This window comes from Paramisgurnus dabryanus, chromosome 18 (assembly GCF_030506205.2).
Source record: "Paramisgurnus dabryanus chromosome 18, PD_genome_1.1, whole genome shotgun sequence".
NCBI lineage: Eukaryota > Metazoa > Chordata > Actinopteri > Cypriniformes > Cobitidae > Paramisgurnus > Paramisgurnus dabryanus.
The window spans coordinates 23,195,057-23,210,900 of record NC_133354.1 but is presented as its reverse complement, the minus strand read 5'-3'; the positions used below and the strand labels follow the sequence as shown (position 1 = coordinate 23,210,900).

Genomic DNA, 15,844 nt, shown 5'->3' with positions numbered 1-15,844 from the left:
CTAAAATTGCACAAGAAAGTCAGATTTCCCTGTGGACCTCCTTCCTTTAATCTAGATCGGAGAGCACAGCCGTTGAAAGAAAGGCACGGCGTGGATTTGAACAGTCTGTTGACAAGACAGGCTCTTCGACCAGTTGATACTGGGCACCCTATCAGACTGTTATGAGAGCTGTCATAAGAACCTTGAATTATCAGGCGATTGCATATCATCTGACAAAGAGCCACAAATACAGCACTAAGCTGGCCACAGACTAAAGGCACCGCTGGGATTCGAACCCAGGACCTCCTGTTTACGAGACAGGCGCTTTAACCAACTAAGCCACGGCACCTCTCCACACCCACGCTTTGTGGGAGGGTGAGTCACAGTGTGAAGTTACACAACAATCTGATACCGAAAACAGTCGAGTGGAGGCTAGAGACCACAACTTCTGACAGAAGGCACCACTGGGATTTGAACCCAGGATCTCCTGTTTACAAGACAGGCGCTTTGACCAGCTAAGCCATGGCGCCCTGACAAATTAAGCCGACGGAGTCAAGTGGTATCAATGAAGGCTTTAGGCTAAAGAGTGTCAATGAACTGCAATGGTCCATTTGCAAGTTTTCTAGAAAGTGTTGCCCATTGTCTAGAAAGTTTTGCCCATTGTCTAGGTCTTTTACTTGAAAATAGACAGCCGTCGCAACAACCGTGAATTATCAGGATGCAGCACATCTCAAGTGAGAAAGAGCCACAGAATTATACCATAGCTGACCACAAGCTAAAGGCGCCGCTGGGATTCGAACCCAGGATCTCCTGTTTACTAGACAGGCACTTTAACCAACTAAGCCACGGCGCCACCCTCTCTGAGTGGCTAACGGAACGGAGAGTAAAAGTATGAGCAGATCCAACAATGTGAGAAGAAAACCACGAAGAAGGGCCATCAGAGCTAAAAGGCTACGACTCTGGTGGGACTCGAACCCACAACCTTTGAATCACTTCGTTTCATAATCTAGAAGTCCAATGCGCTATCCATTGCGCCACAGAGCCTACAGCGCAGCCCCTTGATGTTTTGCACACAATCCTAGAGGAAGACAGATTTCAGTTCTTATTAGCTTCTGTATATTTAAGCCCAAGAGTTACAATTACTATTTGTACCTCCTGCTCTTTACATATGACAGTGAGCACAATTGTCAAATGGGAGGCAGTTCTGGGATGCGAATTCAGGATCTCCAGATTAAAGGACAGGCGCTTTGACCAGCTAATGCTGTGCAACCTAACGTCACAAGTCTTTGGATCTTTTGAAAACACAAACAAGTCTTTCATGTTTTCTACTACAGGACCTCCTGCCTTTTATGTAGACCAGAGAGCAGCTGAAATGTTGGAATCGCGGGATTTGAACAGTCGGTTTACATGACATTATCATTGAACAGCTATGCCAGGGCATCCTAAAATTGCATGGCGTTATTTGAATAAAGCCAAGCACAAGAAAGTCAGATTTCCCTGTGGACCTCCTTCCTTTAATCTAGATCGGAGAGCACAGCCGTTGAAAGAAAGGCACGGCGTGGATTTGAACAGTCTGTTGACAAGACAGGCTCTTCGACCAGTTGATACTGGGCACCCTATCAGACTGTTATGAGAGCTGTCATAAGAACCTTGAATTATCAGGCGATTGCATATCATCTGACAAAGAGCCACAAATACAGCACTAAGCTGGCCACAGACTAAAGGCACCGCTGGGATTCGAACCCAGGACCTCCTGTTTACGAGACAGGCGCTTTAACCAACTAAGCCACGGCACCTACCCACACCCACGCTTTGTGGGGGGATGAGTCACAGTGTGAAGTTACACAACAATCTGATACCGAAAACAGTCGAGTGGAGGCTAGAGACCACAACCTCTGACAGAAGGCACCACTGGGATTTGAACCCAGGATCTCCTGTTTACAAGACAGGCGCTTTGACCAGCTAAGCCATGGCGCCCTGACAAATTAAGCCGACGGAGTCAAGTGGTATCAATGAAGGCTTTAGGCTAAAGAGTGTCAATGAACTGCAATGGTCCATTTGCAAGTTTTCTAGAAAGTGTTGCCCATTGTCTAGAAAGTTTTGCCCATTGTCTAGGTCTTTTCCTTGAAAATAGACAGCCGTCGCAACAACCGTGAATTATCAGGATGCAGCACATCTCAAGTGAGAAAGAGCCACAGAATTATACCATAGCTGACCACAAGCTAAAGGCACCGCTGGGATTCGAACCCAGGATCTCCTGTTTACTAGACAGGCACTTTAACCAACTAAGCCACGGCGCCACCCTCTCTGAGTGGCTAACGGAACGGAGAGTAAAAGTATGAGCAGATCCAACAATGTGAGAAGAAAACCACGAAGAAGGGCCATCAGAGCTAAAAGGCTACGACTCTGGTGGGACTCGAACCCACAACCTTTGAATCACTTCGTTTCATAATCTAGAAGTCCAATGCGCTATCCGTTGCGCCACAGAGCCTACAGCGCAGCCCCTTGATGTTTTGCACACAATCCTAGAGGAAGACAGATTTCAGTTCTTATTAGCTTCTGTATATTTAAGCCCAAGAGTTACAATTACTATTTGTACCTCCTGCTCTTTACATATGACAGTGAGCACAATTGTCAAATGGGAGGCAGTTCTGGGATGCGAATTCAGGATCTCCAGATTAAAGGACAGGCGCTTTGACCAGCTAATGCTGTGCAACCTAACGTCACAAGTCTTTGGATCTTTTGAAAACACAAACAAGTCTTTCATGTTTTCTACTACAGGACCTCCTGCCTTTTATGTAGACCAGAGAGCAGCTGAAATGTTGGAATCGCGGGATTTGAACAGTCGGTTTACATGACATGATCATTGAACAGCTATGCCAGGGCATCCTAAAATTGCATGGCGTTATTTGAATAAAGCCAAGCACAAGAAAGTCAGATTTCCCTGTGGACCTCCTTCCTTTAATCTAGATCGGAGAGCACAGCCGTTGAAAGAAAGGCACGGCGTGGATTTGAACAGTCTGTTGACAAGACAGGCTCTTCGACCAGTTGATACTGGGCACCCTATCAGACTGTTATGAGAGCTGTCATAAGAACCTTGAATTATCAGGCGATTGCATATCATCTGACAAAGAGCCACAAATACAGCACTAAGCTGGCCACAGACTAAAGGCACCGCTGGGATTCGAACCCAGGACCTCCTGTTTACGAGACAGGCGCTTTAACCAACTAAGCCACGGCGCCTACCCACACCCACGCTTTGTGGGAGGGTGAGTCACAGTGTGAAGTTACACAACAATCTGATACCGAAAACAGTCGAGTGGAGGCTAGAGACCACAACCTCTGACACAAGGCACCACTGGGATTTGAACCCAGGATCTCCTGTTTACAAGACAGGCGCTTTGACCAGCTAAGCCATGGCGCCCTGACAAATTAAGCCGACGGAGTCAAGTGCTATCAATGAAGGCTTTAGGCTAAAGAGTGTCAATGAACTGCAATGGTCCATTTGCAAGTTTTCTAGAAAGTGTTGCCCATTGTCTAGAAAGTTTTGCCCATTGTCTAGGTCTTTTACTTGAAAATAGACAGCCGTCGCAACAACCGTGAATTATCAGGATGCAGCACATCTCAAGTGAGAAAGAGCCACAGAATTATACCATAGCTGACCACAAGCTAAAGGCGCCGCTGGGATTCGAACCCAGGATCTCCTGTTTACTAGACAGGCACTTTAACCAACTAAGCCACGGCGCCACCCTCTCTGAGTGGCTAACGGAACGGAGAGTAAAAGTATGAGCAGATCCAACAATGTGAGAAGAAAACCACGAAGAAGGGCCATCAGAGCTAAAAGGCAACGACTCTGGTGGGACTCGAACCCACAACCTTTGAATCACTTCGTTTCATAATCTAAAAGTCCAATGCGCTATCCATTGCGCCACAGAGCCTACAGCGCAGCCCCTTGATGTTTTGCACACAATTCTAGAGGAAGACAGATTTCAGTTCTTATTAGCTTCTGTATATTTAAGCCCAAGAGTTACAATTACTATTTGTACCTCCTGCTCTTTACATATGACAGTGAGCACAATTGTCAAATGGGAGGCAGTTCTGGGATGCGAATTCAGGATCTCCAGATTAAAGGACAGGCGCTTTGACCAGCTAATGCTGTGCAACCTAACGTCACAAGTCTTTGGATCTTTTGAAAACACAAACAAGTCTTTCATGTTTTCTACTACAGGACCTCCTGCCTTTTATGTAGACCAGAGAGCAGCTGAAATGTTGGAATCGCGGGATTTGAACAGTCGGTTTACATGACATTATCATTGAACAGCTATGCCAGGGCATCCTAAAATTGCATGGCGTTATTTGAATAAAGCCAAGCACAAGAAAGTCAGATTTCCCTGTGGACCTCCTTCCTTTAATCTAGATCGGAGAGCACAGCCGTTGAAAGAAAGGCACGGCGTGGATTTGAACAGTCTGTTGACAAGACAGGGTCTTCGACCAGTTGATACTGGGCACCCTATCAGACTGTTATGAGAGCTGTCATAAGAACCTTGAATTATCAGGCGATTGCATATCATCTGACAAAGAGCCACAAATACAGCACTAAGCTGGCCACAGACTAAAGGCACCGCTGGGATTCGAACCCAGGACCTCCTGTTTACGAGACAGGCGCTTTAACCAACTAGTTACACAACAATCTGATACCGAAAACAGTCGAGTGGAGGCTAGAGACCACAACCTCTGACAGAAGGCACCACTGGGATTTGAACTCAGGATCTCCTGTTTACAAGACAGGCGCTTTGACCAGCTAAGCCATGGCGCCCTGACAAATTAAGCTGACGGAGTCAAGTGGTATCAATGAAGGCTTTAGGCTAAAGAGTGTCAATGAACTGCAATGGTCCATTTGCAAGTTTTCTAGAAAGTGTTGCCCATTGTCTAGAAAGTTTTGCCCATTGTCTAGGTCTTTTACTTGAAAATAGACAGCCGTCGCAACAACCGTGAATTATCAGGATGCAGCACATCTCAAGTGAGAAAGAGCCACAGAATTATACCATAGCTGACCACAAGCTAAAGGCGCCGCTGGGATTCGAACCCAGGATCTCCTGTTTACTAGACAGGCACTTTAACCAACTAAGCCACGGCGCCACCCTCTCTGAGTGGTTAACGGAACGGAGAGTAAAAGTATGAGCAGATCCAACAATGTGAGAAGAAAACCACGAAGAAGGGCCATCAGAGCTAAAAGGCAACGACTCTGGTGGGACTCGAACCCACAACCTTTGAATCACTTCGTTTCATAATCTAGAAGTCCAATGCGCTATCCATTGCGCCACAGAGCCTACAGCGCAGCTCCTTGATGTTTTGCACACAATCCTAGAGGAAGACAGATTTCAGTTCTTATTAGCTTCTGTATATTTAAGCCCAAGAGTTACAATTACTATTTGTACCTCCTGCTCTTTACATATGACAGTGATCACAATTGTCAAATGGGAGGCAGTTCTGGGATGCGAATTCAGGATCTCCAGATTAAAGGACAGGCGCTTTGACCAGCTAATGCTGTGCAACCTAACGTCACAAGTCTTTGGATCTTTTGAAAACACAAACAAGTCTTTCATGTTTTCTACTACAGGACCTCCTGCCTTTTATGTAGACCAGAGAGAACAGCAGCTGAAATGTTGGAATCGCGGGATTTGAACAGTTGGTTTACATGACATGATCATTGAACAGCTATGCCAGGGCATCCTAAAATCGCATGGCGTTATTTGAATAAAGCCAAGCACAAGAAAGTCAGATTTCCCTGTGGACCTCCTTCCTTTAATCTAGATCGGAGAGCACAGCCGTTGAAAGAAAGGCACGGCGTGGATTTGAACAGTCTGTTGACAAGACAGGCTCTTCGACCAGTTGATACTGGGCACCCTATCAGACTGTTATGAGAGCTGTCATAAGAACCTTGAATTATCAGGCGATTGCATATCATCTGACAAAGAGCCACAAATACAGCACTAAGCTGGCCACAGACTAAAGGCACCACAGGGATTCAAACCCAGGACCTCCTGTTTACGAGACAGGCGCTTTAACCAACTAAGCCACAGCGCCTACCCACACCCACGCTTTGTGGGAGTCACAGTGTGAAGTTACACAACAATTTGATACCGAAAACAGTCGAGTGGAGGCTAGAGACCACAACCTCTGACAGAAGGCACCACTGGGATTTGAACCCAGGATCTCCTGTTTACTAGACAAGCACTTTAACCAACTAAGCCACGGCACCACCCGATATTGGCAGCTAACGGAACGGAGAGTCAAAGTATGAGCAGATGTGAGAAGAAAACCGTGAAGATGGGCCATCAAATCTAAAAGGCAACAACTCTTGTGGGACTCAAACCCACAACCTTTGAATCACTGGCTTTTAAAGGGGATGGGAAATGAGACTCTCATTGGTTTATTGCACATTACGCCCAAAACACACCCATTTCTCATTACGATTTTTCGTAGGAAAATTGGATTGGGACACACCTTTGTAGACTCTGCGATTTAGAGCATTTGCTTAGATTGTTTAAACTGGTCCCCCATCTTAACAGATAAAAAATTATAACAATCTAATGTTCAATTATTTAAAATAGTATACAGCTTAATGATACATATTACACAAGCACTACTCTTCCATCTGTACCATCATTCACATGAGCTACAGTCTGATCACTATTCAGATGTCTTCTCGCAGTGGTAAATAAACACCTCTGACGAGAAGGACTCATGCTGACGGCTCCGTTGTCTATAAATCAAATAAACTTCCCTCCAACATCTGGACAGACATGCAAATTCCTGTATCTATAGTCTGTATTGCATACCAAGTGCACAACAACTTCCCTAGTTGTAATACGTGTTCCTTTTGAGAATATATAGCTTGTTTACCTTTGTCTATGACAAGCCTATTACAATCTAAATCAAATGCGCGATGAATGCTACTCTCCAGGTGGCTGAATTTATTTGTGTTGTGGTTAACAAAAGCAGGATGTGTTTTTAGGTTATTATCAAGACGTGAGGAACTCTTGATGTCAGCTGAAATGTTAGCTTTATTTAACAGTAAAATAAACAGATAGAGAGAAACACAGAACTATTATGCCTAATTCTGCACTTTCACATGATGTTGTAGAAAGAAAATGGACTCCATTTATCATTTTTAGTTCGGGCAGTGAAGGTGAAGCACCGCACTGCACTTTACTTCCTTTCTTACTGAAATTGAAATGTAAAGGTCACACTAGGGCTTAGAAGTTACTAACGTTGCATATTAATTTGTTTTTATGGGAAGATTTAGAAAAGTAGGTTGGTTAGATCTCCATAAAACGTCTCGGTTACGGATGTAACCCTCGTTCCCTGAAGGAGGGAACGGAGACGTCACGTCGTGACCGACGAATTGGGAACTCGCTTAGAGAGACCAATCTGCTTCGAATACTACTAAAACGCCAATGAACTTGGCATTGAGATATTTGCATAATGCTGGCGCCGCCCCGCCAGGTGCGTATATAAGCAGCAGGTGCAAATAAGGAAATTAGCTTCTTTTTCGCTGAGAAAGCCGGAAAGTGTGACCGGCCGTAACAGCAGGTGGCAGCACCTGTGGCGACGGGACGTGACGTCTCCGTTCCCTCCTTCAGGGAACGAGGGTTACATCCGTAACCGAGACGTTCCCTTTCAGTCGGTCACTACGACGTCACGTCGTGACCGACGAATTGGGAATCCCTACCAAAACGCCACTAGGGGCTGACCTCTTCCAGTGTCTGCGTAAAGCCCTCCGGTTCCACTTAAGGATAAGGAGAATTAGGTTTTAAGGCAGAAGGCCGGGCACTAGATGTTCCTTTAACCCCACAGAAGTGCCAGCGACTGGGAAGCGCCCTACCTGAGCGGGATAGGAACGCTGCGGAAGCCACCACCCGTCTTAAGGGTTAATGGTGGGCGAAAGTCAACCGTAGTTGAGGTAAAATGACAGCCGTGGCTGTGTAAGCAAAGCAGTGCTCTGCTAAGGGAAACGTGGGCTAGTAGGATTAACCCCACGGAAAATACTCACAAAGGAACCCGGTGGGACACAATGTGGAGCCCGAGCCAACACGTAGGTTCGCGAGGATGCAGCTAGTGAAGGCTGACAGCCAATGCTCCGCAACAAAGGCTGCCAAGGCAGCGGAGGAAGAACAATTCAAACCATTACGCATTTTTGTTCTGAAGGCCTTCCATACTGACACAGTTATGAAGCATCAGATGGAGGCTGCAAGCCGACCTGTGAGACTGTTCTCCGTGCTCCCCCTGGTGAGGAAAGAACACGAGAGGATACAGGCTCAATACGAACACTGTAAAATCTAATGAACGTATTAGGTGTCGCCCAACCAGCAGCTCTACAGATGTCTGTTAGCGAGGAACCACGAGCTAGAGCCCAAGATGAGGCAACGCTCCGTGTGGAGTGCGCTCTCAAATTAAAGGGGCAAGGAATACCCTGAAGATTATAAGCCAGGGCGATAGTATCAACTATCCAATGAGACATCCTCTGCTTAGTGACAGCTTTCCCTTTCTGCTGGCCACCATAACAAACAAAGAGCTGGTCTGAGGTCCTGAGGCTTTGCGTGCGATCCACGTAGAGTCGCAGTGCGCGTACGGGGCACAACAAAGCCACGGTTGGGTCTGCGTCCTCCGGAGGCAGCGCTTGCAAGCTCACCACTTGGTCTCTGAAAGGAGTCGTGGGAACTTTGGGCACGTAGCCTGGTCTGGGCCTCAATGTTATGCTTGAGGCATCAGGACCAAACTGAAGGCACGAGTCGTCAACAGAGAATGCATGTAAATCCCCTACTCTCTTCATTGAGGCCAATGCTAGCAGGGTCAGAGCTTTCATTGATAAAAGCTTCAGACTCACAGACTGCAAAGGCTCGAACGGGGGGGCCTGAAGGGCTTTCAGCACCATGGACAGGTCCCAAGGAGGAATAGAAGGAGGGCGCGAGGGGTTTAGCCTACGAGCGCCTCTTAGAAATCTAACAACCAAATCATGCTGGCCAACTGTTCTGCCGTTAATAAGTGAGTGATGAGCAGAAATAGCAGCGATATCAACTTTAATGGTGGAGGGTGACAGCCTACCGTCTAACCTATGTTGAAGATATAAAAGCACGGTGTTAATAGGGCATTCTCTGGGGTCCTCGCGTTGCGAAGAGCACCAGGTGACGAAAAGGTTCCATTTAAACGCGTAAGCCCGTCTCGTAGACGGAGCTCGTGCCGCGTTGATTGTGTTAGATACCGCTTGTGGTAAATCACTTAAACCTTGCGCGCGCTCAACGACCACACATGGAGATCCCACAGGTCGGGGCGCGGGTGCCATAATGTGCCCCCTCCTTGAGAAAGAAGGTCCTTCCTCAGGGGAATCCGCCAGGGAGGGGCTGTCGCGAGGAGCATTAACTCTGGAAACCAATTCTTGCTCGTCCAATATGGGGCGATCAGTAAAAGGTTCTCCTCGTCCTGCCTGACCTTGCACAGTGTCTGTGCGATTAAGCTCACTGGGGGAATGCGTATTTGCGCATCCCCCGAGGCCAGCTGTGTGCCAATGCGTCCACGCCGAGGCTGCCCTCGGTTAGTGAATAAAACAGGCGACAGTGGGTATCGTCCGGCGACGCAAACAGATCTATCTGCGCACGACCGAACTTCTTCCAAATTAGCTGGACCGTCTGGGGGTGGAGTCGCCATTCGCCGGGGCGCGCAGCTCGAGAAAGCGCGTCCGCTGCTGTATTGAGCGAGCCCGGAATGTGAATGGCACGAAGGGACCTCAGATGCTTCTGACTCCAAAGGAGGAGATGACGAGCGAGATGCGACAGGTGACGGGAGCGCAAACCGCCTTGACGGTTGATATACGCAACGGTCGCAGTGTTGTCGGTGCGTACTAGTACATCCTTCCCTCGCAGCTCCGTAGCGAAGCGTACGAGTCCCAGATATACTGCCCACAACTCTCGGCAATTGATATGCCAGTGCAACTGGGGTGCTGTCCACACCCCTGAAGCCGTAAGCTCGTCGTACGTGGCACCCCAGCCCGTGTCGGACGCATCTGTGTGTACAACAGCATGCTGAGCGATCTGTCTCATGGACACACCGGACCTGAGAAACGCGGGGTCCGACCACGGGGGGAATGTTAGGCGACACGCAGGTGTAATGGTTACACGATGGATGCCGGCGCGCCACGCTCTCCTCGGGACTCGATCGTGAAGCCAACGCTGAAGCGGTCTCATATGGAGCAGTCTGAGCGGTGTCACGGCCGCTGCTGCAGCCATATGCCCCAGGAGCTTCTGAAATTGTTTCAGCGGGACCGCATTCTTCCCTCGGAATGAACCGAGGCAAGTCAGAATTGACTGGACGCGCTCTTCTGTCAAACGCGCCGATAAATCGATCGAGTCCAGTTCCATCCCGAGAAAAGAGATCCTCTGCGTGGGGCAGAGTTTGCTCTTTTCCCAGTTGACCCGAAGACCCAAACGGGCGAGATGCCGAAGCGTTAAATCTCTGTGCTCGCACAGCGTCCGTCGAGAATGCGCTATTATAAGCCAATCGTCGAGGTAAGCCAATATGCGAACGCCGCTCTCTCTGAGGGGTTTTAACGCCGCCTCCACTACTTTCGTGAACACACGGGGAGAGAGGGATAGCCCGAACGGTAAAACTTTGTACTGGTATGCCCGTCCCTCGAACGCAAACCGGAGAAACGGTCTGTGACGAGGGATTATGGACACATGAAAGTACGCGTCTTTCAGGTCTATTGCCGCAAACCAATCTTGGGGGCGAATTGAATTGAATATTTGCTTCGGTGTTATCATCCTGAAGGACCTCTTCTGTAGAGATTTGTTCAGAACGCGCAAATCCAAGATCGGTCGCAACCCGCCGCCTTTTTTGGGTACTATAAAATACGGGCTGTAGAAGCCCGATCTCATCTCGGTTGGAGGGACCGGCTCGATCGCGTCCTTCGCCAACAGGACTTCGACCTCTGCACGCAGTACGTGTGCATCGGACGCTTTCACCGTGGTGAAACGAATGCCCGAGAATTTGGGTGTGTGCCGGATGAATTGAATTTCGTAACCGAGGCGAACAGTGCGTAAAACCCAACGAGACGGGCTGGGAAGCTGAAGCCACGCCCCCAGGGACCGTACGAGGGGAATTAACGGCACTGTCGGGGTACCCGCGGTGGGGCGGCTGAGCGGGACAGGTGGTACTGCCGGTACGTCTGCTGAGACAGCATAAGTATCTACAGTATGTGTGTGTGTGACACTGACCTGAGCCCGCTGAGGGTGACGGTCGTCTGGTCTCCTCAGCGGAGAGCACAGACTCCGAGGAGGGTGCTGGTGGTCCCGTCTCCTCAGCGGAGAGCTGGAACTCCTCAGAACACCCGCTGGCGATAGAGGAGAGGGAGGAAGAGCATGTGAATGCCCGCTCACATCTCTCTCGATCCTCTGAAGACCTGGAGAAGGAATAGGAATGCACTCTTTTTGTGGTTTTGTGGGTGCCGGCTGAGAAGCCGGCGGAACAGAAACAAAAGGAAACCAAAGATTCTCCACCCGGCCCTCTACCGGTGGAGGGAGCGATGCCATCACCGTCTCCCGTAGAGTGATCCCATCCAAATCCAGGTCGCCCGTCTCAGGGCCGCTTCGTCTTCCGTTTACCACGGGAAGCGGGTGGGGCGGGCGGGGCGGGCTGTCGACGGCTGTTCCCCCTCCGTGGCCTGGAAGATGTTCTAGTGGGGGGGGTGGAGGCAGCCGCCGCAGGGCGCCCTCGGCGAGGAGCAGACGGGCCCGCCGGCGCTGGAGGGCGAGATGCAGGTCGCTTGCGCCGGGGCATGATCTGTGCGATCGCCTCTGTCTGCTTCTGGGCGGCGGAGAACTGCTGGGCAAAAGACTCCACCGACTCACCGAAGAGGCCAGCCTGTGACACTGGAGCGTCCAAGAACTTGTTCTTGTCCGCTTCCGACATGTCAGCCAGACATAGCCATAAGTGGCGTTCCTGGACCACCATCGTGGACATGGCACGACCAATCGCCTGCGCTGTCACCTTCGTAGCGCGAAGAGCCAGGTCAGTGGCAGCCCGGAGCTCCGAAAGGACAGGCGAGTCGTGTCCTCCCTCGTGCAGATCCCTCAAGGCTTTGGCTTGGTGAACCTGCAGCAACGCCATTGCGTGCAGGGCTGAGGCCGCCTCTCCACATGCCTGGTGGGCAGCGCCCGTTAAACCGGAGGACTGTCTGCAGGCACGAGAGGGGAGGGTTGGGCGGTCCTTCCAAGAGGGAGCGTGTGCCGGACACAGCTGCATCGCGACAGCACGCTCCACGGGAGGGATCCCCGTATAACCCTTAGCGGCTCCGCTGGTGAGGGAGGTGAGGGGGGAGGGCTGAAACGGCCGTAATCTCATGGAAAACGGCGACTTCCAGGTTCTAGTCAGCTCCTCGTGCACCTCGGGGAAGAAAGGCACCGGTGGAGAGGGTTGTGAAACCCGGGCAGCTCCAAAGAACCAATCATCCAGGCGGGACGGTTCGGGCTGAGGGGGGGAACCCACTCTAACCCTACGGTCTCCGCCGCTCGAGCGAGCACGGCCACCATCTCTGGATCGAACTCCGGCGTCCCAACCCGACCAGAGGGAGGAAGGGCGTCGGGGTCCACGTCAGGGGGAGGAGGCCCACCCTCGGATGCTGCGGCGTCGGTGGACCCGGAGGGCGGCACGATGGATTCTAGAGACATCGTAGAACACGACGCTGAAGTCTCCATCGGCACATCAACCGGCTGTGGATGAGGAGGCTGAGAGCCTGAGGACGAATCCCCCGCTCGGCTCAGCACAGTGATGCGCAGGACGTCTTTTGAGAGCTTCACAGCCGCACCGTGGCGGCGTTCAGCACTCGCATGACGAGGGTTGCGTTTTTCCCGGAGGAAAGACAACCGTCTGCGCAAATCCACAAGGGACATGTTCTCGCAGTGAGAACACTTACCCCCAGCGAACGCTGCCTCTGCGTGCTCGATGCCCAAACACGAAAGACAACGCTCGTGACCGTACTTCGGACCCATGTATTTGCCGCACCCAAGATCGCACGGACGAAAAGCCATCCTGAAAAGGACGCTGATGTCCGGATATACGAGAGAGTGGCTGCCTTTAACAAGGCACAAAGCTCTCTCGTATCACTCTTTTAGGGAAATTCACTCAGATGCTTAGTTGATGAGCGCACAGGAAGGCAACGCACACACTAAACTCAAAACAAAATAAAGATGTAGAGTCGTGGAATTAAGCGAAGCGTCCGCTGTGGTACTGCTAGTCCAACCAACTTCAGCAATCGAATCCCACCAGAGTAGAGTAGCTTCTCAGTAGCAGATACTGCCGGCTTTCGAAGCGATAAAAAGCTAATTTCCTTATTTGCACCTGCTGCTTATATACGCACCTGGCGGGGCGGCGCCAGCATTATGCAAATATCTCAATGCCAAGTTCATTGGCGTTTTAGTAGTATTCGAAGCAGATTGGTCTCTCTAAGCGAGTTCCCAATTCGTCGGTCACGACGTGACGTCGTAGTGACCGACTGAAAGGGAACAATATTAGTGTAGTTACATGTTTAATGATTATATAGAAATGTATTGATCCAAAAAGCAGCCTTCACATGAACAAATGTAGTTTCGAAAAGCTGTTATGGTAAATAATGACAATGTTGATAATTTGTTGGGTGAACAATATAACATAAAAGGTGTGAGGGACACATGTGACACTCAAAGATGAGTATAAGGATTGTGACCTTCTGGTGTCCTGGAAGCTCATGTGTTGTAACATCTGACTCTTTATCTTTTGCTCCACCTGTCCTGCAATGGCTTGCCAAGACAAAAAGTCACAGATGCCACAACACAGAGCAGGATGTCTCCTCTGCTTGAAAAGAGCCATAACAAAATAATTTGCTCAGATGGATGGCGTTTATAACAAAAATGTCAGTAACTGATTCAATGTGCATTTATGCATTTATCAGGAATTAAAATTTATATCAGATACAAATTAGTCAAGCTGTTGCCTGGTTAGATCTAATATAATATCTGAGTAAAAGAGAAATCCTATGCATATGTATGTTACCCTGCATGTGAAAACCAAGTTGAAATCACTTTTTTCCACTAAAACAATACTACATTATGTAAAGAACATTCTGTGAAATATAACCTTGATATCTTTAATATTGACTGAGTAAGATCTTATCAAAGATTGAAATCAATAAGTGAAATCAAACTTTGATGCTCCAAATCTCACAATGAGACTTTAACACAGGCAGGGCACATATATATGAATCGTTGTAAATTGCATACCAAAATGCAATACAATATAACACATTACATTAAAAAAATGATTGTTACTAATATTTATTAATTGATTGTTCATTTGTACTTTGACTTCCACAGTACGGCAGAGGTTCATGTTTTCATCTGTTTGCTCCTGGTCCTGACCATGATTCAGCAGTATGAAAGCCTGAATCAGTTTTCTGGATAAAGGGCTATGAAATAGATGTTGACATAAAAGTGTTATGGTTTAAAAGCATGATGGTGTGGTGGTATAAAACAACAGCCCTGTTCGAATCAGCTCAACTAAATGTGACATGTGGCCATGCAATAGGGTTTCTCGTAGACAATGGGAAAAACAACGATCTGGAGAGCGAGACAGTATTTCGCCCCAGCCGATAAGCATTTTTGGGGGTCAATTGGGGTCGAGATGTATATACTGTAACCACGCAGGTCATAGAGAAATGATTTTTGAAAGGTTAACGTTTTGAGATACTTGAAAAAAGACTCAAAGAGTGTTCTGCGGAAAACCCAGAGGCACTTTTCAAACCATTAAAGTCTGTCTTTTCTGAAGTCAGGACCTCTGTTATATGAGCAAAGACCATTGTGTGATCTGATACCTGCTTTTAAAAGGTTTCACAAAAAAAAAAACCTCAGAGGACAGCACTGGAAAAACTGGCCAACATTTGAAGCGCTTGGTTTAAAGATGAGGCCCACGTGAGCTCTTTACGAGAGTCGACTCTCACATTAGTAAGACAATCTTAGAGGTTGTTTATGGCACAGCATCACACTTATTAATTTGTTTAATCTTCAACCTTGCCGGGTCTTACTCCCAGCATCCCCACTTCTGTTGTTTACACAACACTTTCCTGAATATTTCCATCCAATTACTTTCGGTGACACGGCACCTCCCCCCTCTTGTTTCTCCATCCCAGGCTGTCCTTGAGTAGTTAGCTAATGAGTTTTACAGCAATTACCTGCATCGCTGCATTGCCACAGTCTTTTGTGTTTATTTATTTATTTTTATCCTGCATATTGTCTCACAGTAACCAGTAAACTGGTATTGTTTATTTACATTTCTACTTCATTTGGCTCCTAGAATTATAAATAGTCAAACAAAATGGCTGCCAATCTGATGTAGTGACAGAGTTATAAATGCACAATGGATGCCGAAAACTTAGTTGTGCTAAGCTAAACTTGTGGTAGGTTTGCCATTATTTTTCTGGCTTGGATGATGGTCACCATCTGTGGTTAAGATTAGGGCTGTGAATTCTCATGTGTGTTTCACCAGTAAAGCCGATTCCTTGATTAGTAGTAAATCGCCATCATATGATTTCAGATGGCGCGACATTTACTACACCTAGCCGTAGTTCACAGAGAAGCTTGGCAAAATCGCATAGATTATCGGGATCAATTTTCTTCGATTATGAATGTGATTTTGCCTAGCTTCTCTGTGAAATAGGGTTCTGTTTAGTAAATGCTGCTCCATTTGAAAGCAAGTGATGGCGATTTACTACTAATCAATGAACCAGTATTACTGATGAAACACGCATTAGAATCACAGCCGATTTTTTGCACAGCCC

At 48.3% G+C, this 15,844-nt stretch overlaps 16 non-coding genes across 16 annotated transcripts; all 16 read right to left on the bottom strand.

Annotated features, from left to right (window-relative positions):
* Window positions 1–254: 254 nt before the first annotated feature.
* trnat-cgu (transfer RNA threonine (anticodon CGU)) lies at window positions 255–328 on the bottom strand. The gene has a single exon. It is a non-coding gene; the product is annotated as a tRNA-Thr (tRNA).
* Window positions 329–435: 107 nt separating this feature from the next.
* Window positions 436–509, bottom strand: trnat-ugu (transfer RNA threonine (anticodon UGU)). The gene has a single exon. It is a non-coding gene; the product is annotated as a tRNA-Thr (tRNA).
* Window positions 510–758: 249 nt separating this feature from the next.
* trnat-agu (transfer RNA threonine (anticodon AGU)) lies at window positions 759–832 on the bottom strand. The gene has a single exon. It is a non-coding gene; the product is annotated as a tRNA-Thr (tRNA).
* A 101-nt stretch (window positions 833–933) lies between these two features.
* On the bottom strand, window positions 934–1,023 carry trnar-ucu (transfer RNA arginine (anticodon UCU)). Its single transcript is given in 2 exon segments — window positions 934–969; window positions 987–1,023. It is a non-coding gene; the product is annotated as a tRNA-Arg (tRNA).
* Window positions 1,024–1,701: 678 nt separating this feature from the next.
* On the bottom strand, window positions 1,702–1,775 carry trnat-cgu (transfer RNA threonine (anticodon CGU)). Its single transcript has one exon. It is a non-coding gene; the product is annotated as a tRNA-Thr (tRNA).
* A 107-nt stretch (window positions 1,776–1,882) lies between these two features.
* trnat-ugu (transfer RNA threonine (anticodon UGU)) lies at window positions 1,883–1,956 on the bottom strand. The gene has a single exon. It is a non-coding gene; the product is annotated as a tRNA-Thr (tRNA).
* A 249-nt stretch (window positions 1,957–2,205) lies between these two features.
* Window positions 2,206–2,279, bottom strand: trnat-agu (transfer RNA threonine (anticodon AGU)). Its single transcript has one exon. It is a non-coding gene; the product is annotated as a tRNA-Thr (tRNA).
* Window positions 2,280–2,380: 101 nt separating this feature from the next.
* Window positions 2,381–2,470, bottom strand: trnar-ucu (transfer RNA arginine (anticodon UCU)). The gene is given in 2 exon segments: window positions 2,381–2,416; window positions 2,434–2,470. It is a non-coding gene; the product is annotated as a tRNA-Arg (tRNA).
* A 678-nt stretch (window positions 2,471–3,148) lies between these two features.
* Window positions 3,149–3,222, bottom strand: trnat-cgu (transfer RNA threonine (anticodon CGU)). The gene has a single exon. It is a non-coding gene; the product is annotated as a tRNA-Thr (tRNA).
* A 107-nt stretch (window positions 3,223–3,329) lies between these two features.
* On the bottom strand, window positions 3,330–3,403 carry trnat-ugu (transfer RNA threonine (anticodon UGU)). Its single transcript has one exon. It is a non-coding gene; the product is annotated as a tRNA-Thr (tRNA).
* Window positions 3,404–3,652: 249 nt separating this feature from the next.
* trnat-agu (transfer RNA threonine (anticodon AGU)) lies at window positions 3,653–3,726 on the bottom strand. The gene has a single exon. It is a non-coding gene; the product is annotated as a tRNA-Thr (tRNA).
* Window positions 3,727–4,721: 995 nt separating this feature from the next.
* trnat-ugu (transfer RNA threonine (anticodon UGU)) lies at window positions 4,722–4,795 on the bottom strand. Its single transcript has one exon. It is a non-coding gene; the product is annotated as a tRNA-Thr (tRNA).
* Window positions 4,796–5,044: 249 nt separating this feature from the next.
* Window positions 5,045–5,118, bottom strand: trnat-agu (transfer RNA threonine (anticodon AGU)). The gene has a single exon. It is a non-coding gene; the product is annotated as a tRNA-Thr (tRNA).
* A 101-nt stretch (window positions 5,119–5,219) lies between these two features.
* trnar-ucu (transfer RNA arginine (anticodon UCU)) lies at window positions 5,220–5,309 on the bottom strand. Its single transcript is given in 2 exon segments — window positions 5,220–5,255; window positions 5,273–5,309. It is a non-coding gene; the product is annotated as a tRNA-Arg (tRNA).
* Window positions 5,310–5,992: 683 nt separating this feature from the next.
* trnat-cgu (transfer RNA threonine (anticodon CGU)) lies at window positions 5,993–6,066 on the bottom strand. The gene has a single exon. It is a non-coding gene; the product is annotated as a tRNA-Thr (tRNA).
* Window positions 6,067–6,167: 101 nt separating this feature from the next.
* Window positions 6,168–6,241, bottom strand: trnat-agu (transfer RNA threonine (anticodon AGU)). The gene has a single exon. It is a non-coding gene; the product is annotated as a tRNA-Thr (tRNA).
* Between the last annotated feature and the right edge of the window lie 9,603 nt (window positions 6,242–15,844).